Source organism: Papaver somniferum, chromosome 11, assembly GCF_003573695.1.
Source record: "Papaver somniferum cultivar HN1 chromosome 11, ASM357369v1, whole genome shotgun sequence".
NCBI classification, from domain to species: domain Eukaryota; kingdom Viridiplantae; phylum Streptophyta; class Magnoliopsida; order Ranunculales; family Papaveraceae; genus Papaver; species Papaver somniferum.
The window spans coordinates 73139945-73147434 of NC_039368.1; positions in this window are offsets into that span (position 1 = coordinate 73139945).

Sequence of the window (7490 nt, forward strand, 5' to 3'; positions counted from 1 at the left end):
GACCCTGATGTGAAGTTAATGAAGAATATTGGCCGCGCTTATAAGCAACTTGAGTATTCCAGTGTTATTGGAAGTGTTATCTATGTTATGCATTGCCCAAGCCGTGGGAGTGTTATGTCATTTCTCAAGTAACCTAGGAGTTGAACACTGAAGAGCAGTTTCAAGAGTATTAGCTTAATTGAAGGGAACCATTGATTATGGTTTGCATTGTCAATGTTATCCCGTTGTATTAGAAGGATACAACGATGCTAACTGGAATAATGTTGAATCCAAATCCAAGTCTACTAGTGGATATATTTTTACAGTAGGAGGTGTTGTTGTGTCTTGGAATTCCAAGAAGCCTAAAACAATTAAACACAAAAAAGGAATTTTTTTCCATAAATAAAACTCTTAAATAAATTATTTATCAAGTTAAAAACTTGCAAAAAATAATTTCAAGTAGACACGGACTTGGTGCTTGGTACACGCGCATGGGCATGGGTCGAAACATGTATTTTTCGAGTTGTGAGTTTTGAAAAGAGATTTTCGAGTTGTATTTATAGGAAAATTAACTTGCAAATCAAGTTAGGTTTAGGTTTTTTCTTATAAAACGAGTTTTGCTTCTTGTAAAACTATTAAACACAAAAAAGGAATTTTTCCATAAATAAAACTCTTAAATAAATTATTTATCAAGTTAAAAACTTGCAAAAAATAATTTCAAGTAGACACAGACTTGGTGCTTGGAACACGCGCATGGGCATGGGTCGAAACATGTATTTTTCGAGTTGTGTGTTTTGAAAAGAGATTTTCGAGTTGTATTTATAGGAAAATTAACTTGCAAATCAAGTTAGGTTTAGGTTTTTTCTTATAAAACGAGTTTTGTTTCTTGTAAAACAATTAAACACAAAAAAGGAATTTTTTCCATAAATAAATTATTTATCAAGTTAAAAACTTGCAAAAAATAATTTCAATTAGACACGGACTTGGTGCTTGGTACACGCGCATGGGCACGGGTCGAAACATGTATTTTTCGAGTTGTGTGTTTTGAAAAGAGATTTCGAGTTGTTTATAGGAAAATTAACTTGCAAACAAGTTAGGTTTAGTTTTTTTCTTATAAAACGAGTTTTGTTTCTTGTAAAACAATTAAACACAAAAAAGGAATTTTTTCCATAAATAAAACTCTTAAATAAATTATTTATCAAGTTAAAAACTTGCAAAAAATAATTTCAAGTAGACACGGACTTGGTGCATGGGCATGGGTCGAAACATGTATTTTTCGAGTTGTGTGTTTTGAAAAGAGATTTTCGAGTTGTATTTATGGGAAAATTAACTTGCAAATCAAGTTAGGTTTAGGTTTTTTCTTATAAAACGAGTTTTGTTTCTTGTAAAACAATTAAACACAAAAAAGGAAATTTTTCCAAATAAAAAACTCTTAAATAAATTATTTATCAAGTAAAAAACTTGCAAAAAATAATTTCAAGTAGACACGGACTTGGTGCTTGGTACACGCCATGGGCATGGGTCGAAACATGTATTTTTCGAGTTGTTGTTTTGAAAAGAGATTTTCGAGTTGTATTTATAGGAAAATTAACTTGCAAATCAAGTTAGGTTTAGGTTTTTCTTATAAAACGAGTTTTGTTTCTTGTAAAACAATTAAACACAAAAAAGGAATTTTTTCCATAAATAAAAACTCTTAAATAAATTATTTATCAAGTTAAAAACTTGCAAAAATAATTTCAAGTAGACACGGACTTGGTGCTTGGTACACGCGCATGGCATGGGTCGAAACATGATTTTTCGAGTTGTGTGTTTTGAAAAGAGATTTTCGAGTTGTATTTATAGGAAAATTAACTTGCAAATCAAGTTAGGTTTAGGTTTTTTCTTATAAAACGAGTTTTGCTTCTTGTAAAACAATTAAACAGAAAAAAAGGAATTTTTTACATAAAAAAACTCTTAAATAAATATTTATCAAGTTAAAAACTTGCAAAAAATAATTTCAAGTAGACACGGACTTGGTGCTTGGTACACGCGCATGGGCATGGGTCGAAACATGTTTTTCGGTTGTGTGTTTTGAAAAGAGATTTTCAAGTTGTATTTATAGGAAAATTAACTTGCAAATCAAGTTAGGTTTAGGTTTTTTCTTATAAAACGAGTTTTGTTTCTTGTAAAACAATTAAACACAAAAAAAGAATTTTTTCCATAAATAAAACTCTTAAATAAATTATTTATCAAGTTAAAAACTTGCAAAAAATAATTTCAAGTAGACACAGACTTGGTGCTTGGTACACGCGCATGGGCATGGGTCGAAACATGTATTTTTCGAGTTGTGTGTTTTGAAAAGAGATTTTCGAGTTGTATTTATAGGAAAATTAACTTGCAAATCAAGTTAGGTTTAGGTTTTTTCTTATAAAACGAGTTTTGTTTCTTGTAAAACAATTAAACACAAAAAAGGAATTTTTTCCATAAATAAATTATTTATCAAGTTAAAAACTTGCAAAAAATAATTTCAATTAGACACGGACTTGGTGCTTGGTACACGCGCATGGGCACGGGTCGAAACATGTATTTTTCGAGTTGTGTGTTTTGAAAAGAGATTTTCGAGTTGTATTTATAGGAAAATTAACTTGCAAAACAAGTTAGGTTTAGTTTTTTTCTTATAAAACGAGTTTTGTTTCTTGTAAAACAATTAAACACAAAAAAGGAATTTTTTCCATAAATAAAACTCTTAAATAAATTATTTATCAAGTTAAAAACTTGCAAAAAATAATTTCAAGTAGACACGGACTTGGTGCATGGGCATGGGTCGAAACATGTATTTTTCGAGTTGTGTGTTTTGAAAAGAGATTTTCGAGTTGTATTTATGGGAAAATTAACTTGCAAATCAAGTTAGGTTTAGGTTTTTTCTTATAAAACGAGTTTTGTTTCTTGTAAAACAATTAAACACAAAAAAGGAAATTTTTTTCCATAAATAAAACTCTTAAATAAATTATTTATCAAGTAAAAAACTTGCAAAAAATAATTTCAAGTAGACACGGACTTGGTGCTTGGTACACGCGCATGGGCATGGGTCGAAACATGTATTTTTCGAGTTGTGTGTTTTGAAAAGAGATTTTCGAGTTGTATTTATAGGAAAATTAACTTGCAAATCAAGTTAGGTTTAGGTTTTTTCTTATAAAACGAGTTTGTTTCTTGTAAAACAATTAACACAAAAAAGAATTTTTTCCATAAATAAAACTCTTAAATAAATTATTTATCAAGTTAAAAACTTGCAAAAAATAATTTCAAGTAGACACGGACTTGGGCTTGGTACACGCGCATGGCATGGGTCGAAACATGTATTTTTCGAGTTGTGTGTTTTGAAAAGAGATTTTCGAGTTGTATTTATAGGAAAATTAACTTGCAAATCAAGTTAGGTTTAGGTTTTTTTCTTATAAAACGAGTTTTGCTTCTTGTAAAACAATTAAACACAAAAAAGGAATTTTTTCCATAAATAAAACTCTTAAATAAATTATTTATCAAGTTAAAAACTTGCAAAAAATAATTTCAAGTAGACACGGACTTGGTGCTTGGTACACGCGCATGGGCATGGGTCGAAACATGTATTTTTCGAGTTGTGTGTTTTGAAAAGAGATTTTCGAGTTGTATTTATAGGAAAATTAACTTGCAAATCAAGTTAGGTTTAGGTTTTTTCTTATAAAACGAGTTTTGTTTCTTGTAAAACAATTAAACACAAAAAAGAATTTTTTCCATAAATAAAACTCTTAAATAAATTATTTATCAAGTTAAAAACTTGCAAAAAATAATTTCAAGTAGACACGGACTTGGTGCTTGGTACACGCGCATGGGCATGGGTCGAAACATGTATTTTTCGAGTTGTGTGTTTTGAAAAGAGATTTTCGAGTTGTATTTATAGGAAAATTAACTTGCAAATCAAGTTAGGTTTAGGTTTTTTCTTATAAAACGAGTTTTGTTTCTTGTAAAACAATTAAACACAAAAAAGGAATTTTTTCCATAAATAAATCTTATTTATCAAGTTAAAAACTTGCAAAAAATAATTTCAAGTAGACACGGACTTGGTGCTTGGTACACGCGCATGGGCATGGGTCGAAACATGTATTTTTCGAGTTGTGTGTTTTGAAAAGAGATTTTCGAGTTGTATTTATAGGAAAATTAACTTGCAAATCAAGTTAGGTTTAGGTTTTTTCTTATAAAACGAGTTTTGTTTCTTGTAAAACAATTAAACACAAAAAAGGAATTTTTTCCATAAATAAAACTCTTAAATAAATTATTTATCAAGTTAAAAACTTGCAAAAAATAATTTCAAGTAGACACGGACTTGGTGCATGGGCATGGGTCGAAACATGTATTTTTCGAGTTGTGTGTTTTGAAAAGAGATTTTCGAGTTGTATTTATAGGAAAATTAACTTGCAAATCAAGTTAGGTTTAGGTTTTTTCTTATAAAACGAGTTTTGTTTCTTGTAAAACAATTAAACACAAAAAAGAATTTTTTCCATAAATAAAACTCTTAAATAAATTATTTATCAAGTTAAAAACTTGCAAAAAATAATTTCAAGTAGACACGGACTTGGTGCTTGGTACACGCGCATGGGCATGGGTCGAAACATGTATTTTTCGAGTTGTGTGTTTTGAAAAGAGATTTTCGAGTTGTATTTATAGGAAAATTAACTTGCAAATCAAGTTAGGTTTAGGTTTTTTCTTATAAAACGAGTTTTGTTTCTTGTAAAACAATTAAACACAAAAAAGGAATTTTTTCCATAAATAAAACTCTTAAATAAATTATTTATCAAGTTAAAAACTTGCAAAAAATAATTTCAAGTAGACACGGACTTGGTGCTTGGTACACGCGCATGGGCATGGGTCGAAACATGTATTTTTCGAGTTGTGTGTTTTGAAAAGAGATTTTCGAGTTGTATTTATAGGAAAATTAACTTGCAAATCAAGTTAGGTTTAGGTTTTTTCTTATAAAACGAGTTTTGTTTCTTGTAAAACAATTAAACACAAAAAAAGAATTTTTTCCATAAATAAAACTCTTAAATAAATTATTTATCAAGTTAAAAACTTGCAAAAAATAATTTCAAGTAGACACGGACTTGGTTCTTGGTACACGCGCATGGGCATGGGTCGAAACTAGGGCTGCACAAGAACCGGTTGAGATGGCCTGGACCGGAGTGGAACCGAAAATACCGGACCGGGACCGGACCGGAACCGGTGTAGCCGGTACAGACACCGGTACTGAAAGTTGAGAACCGGTCTACACCGGCACAGACACCGGTTCTTGGGGAGGACCGGACTTGAACCGGACCATAAGTACCGGTTATATGAGCCGTAAGATCTAGATATAGATTTAATCTCAACCGTCCTTACTAGGTATAGTCTAATAGACTATCGAGTTCGAGAATCAGTTCATTCATCTTCTTCTTCTTTTTTTCTCTCGAAGAGCAGCAACACATCTCTTCTTAACACTTTTCTCTGTTCGATACTTTGATTGGTTTCTTCTTCACCATATCTGAGTCTTAGGTAACTATTCTGCATCTTCTTGTTCTATTTGTTTGAATCTTCATGGATTGATTTAGGGTTTGAATCGATTTGAAATTGATTAAGGGTTTGATTGAATATTGTTCTGTTTGAGATTGATTTGGGGTTTTTAGGGTTTGTTTGAATATCGTTCTGTATGAGATTGATTTGGTGTTTTTAGGGTTTGTTTGAATATCGTTCTGTATGAGATTGATTTGGGGTTTTTAGTGCGTCTGGCTTGAACTTCTATTTTCTATTCTTTTTTCATACTAGCAGAGTAGCAGTGATGCCCTCGATTTGTAATTTGGTGCTTGAGCTTTTGAATGAAAATACATGGTTGTTTCTAAACCCTTTTAGTCTTGTTTCATTGCTTTTGAAAGCTTTTACAGATTCATTTAACTAGCAGAGTAGCAAATGCAGGGTACTCTACATCTTCTGACAAATTAGTAAATTACCATTATTTAATAATGACTGAAATTTGATAGTCTGAATTTTTACCTCAATTATTGTATGTTCTGCTTTTCGACAGTTACTCAGTTAATGTTTTTCCTTACATTGCATTATTTAATCTCAGTCTAACATTGTGTTTGTATTTTATGTTTGTTAGATTCACATCAAATGCAACTCCGACTACAAGTACAACTCAACACATAGAGGTTGGATCATCCTCTCAAGCTGCATCACACAAATGATGAAACTGAAACTGCAACTCCAACAAGTACAACTGACGCAGTTGAAGTTGGAGATAGCAAAAAGAAGCACGGAAAAGTGAGATCAAGTGTTTGGTTGGAAATGACTAGGATAAATGATATTCATGCTGAATGTCATCATTTCCACAGAAGATAGGCTGCTCACAATGAAGTAAATGGCACTGCTGGATTACAAAAGCATTTGAATAGATGTCCAAAAAATCCCAACAGCAAGGTTGGTAGCTTTCTGTGTAGTCTTTTTTTAAGGTTGTTTTCTTATGTAACAACTTTCTTAAATTTATTCTTGAAAACTTTGTTCGAGACAGGACACAATAACTATACATAGGAGTAGAAACAACTTTCTTTGTATGCATATGAAAGTAGTACTGATTGCAATCTCTTAAGAAATGATGCATTTTTGAAGTTGTTGATGTGGGATGCTGAGTATGTATTGTGGAGATAAAACTGAATGGTATATATGGTTGTTGTTGCAGGCAGGAAGGTACATAAGGAGTTGGTAGTTGCAGTAGTGCCTCAGCTTAACAGAAGCAATGCAGTGAGAAGTGGTGTGCTTTGATGACTGGATGGATGAGTTGGTGAGGAAATGGTGCTTTGGTTCAGCTGAACAAACCAATGCAGTTGAGCGTTTAAGTACTTAGAATAATCTAATTAGTATTATGAACTTAGTGGAAATGAAATATGTAACAGAATGAACTGTTTTTAGTATTATGAACTTATGAAACATTGAACTTATGGAAAATTGGAACGTTATTTGTATTTTGAACTGTTTCTTTCAGGTAAAAACCCGGTAAATTAACTTGCAAATCAAGTTAGGTTTAGGTTTTTTCTTATAAAACGAGTTTTGTTTCTTGTAAAACAATTAAACACAAAAAAGGAAATTCTTTTCCATAAATAAAACTCTTAAATAAATTATTTATCAAGTAAAAAACTTGCAAAAAATAATTTCAAGTAGACACGGACTTGGTGCTTGGTACACGCGCATGGGCATGGGTCGAAACATGTATTTTTCGAGTTGTGTGTTTTGAAAAGAGATTTTCGAGTTGTATTTATAGGAAAATTAACTTGCAAATCAAGTTAGGTTTAGGTTTTTTCTTATAAAACGAGTTTTGTTTCTTTAAAACAATTAAACACAAAAAAGGAATTTTTTCCATAAATAAAACTCTTAAATAAATTATTTATCAAGTTAAAAACTTGCAAAAAATAATTTCAAGTAGCCACGGACTTGGTGCTTGGTACACGCGCATGGGCATGGGTCGAAACATGTAT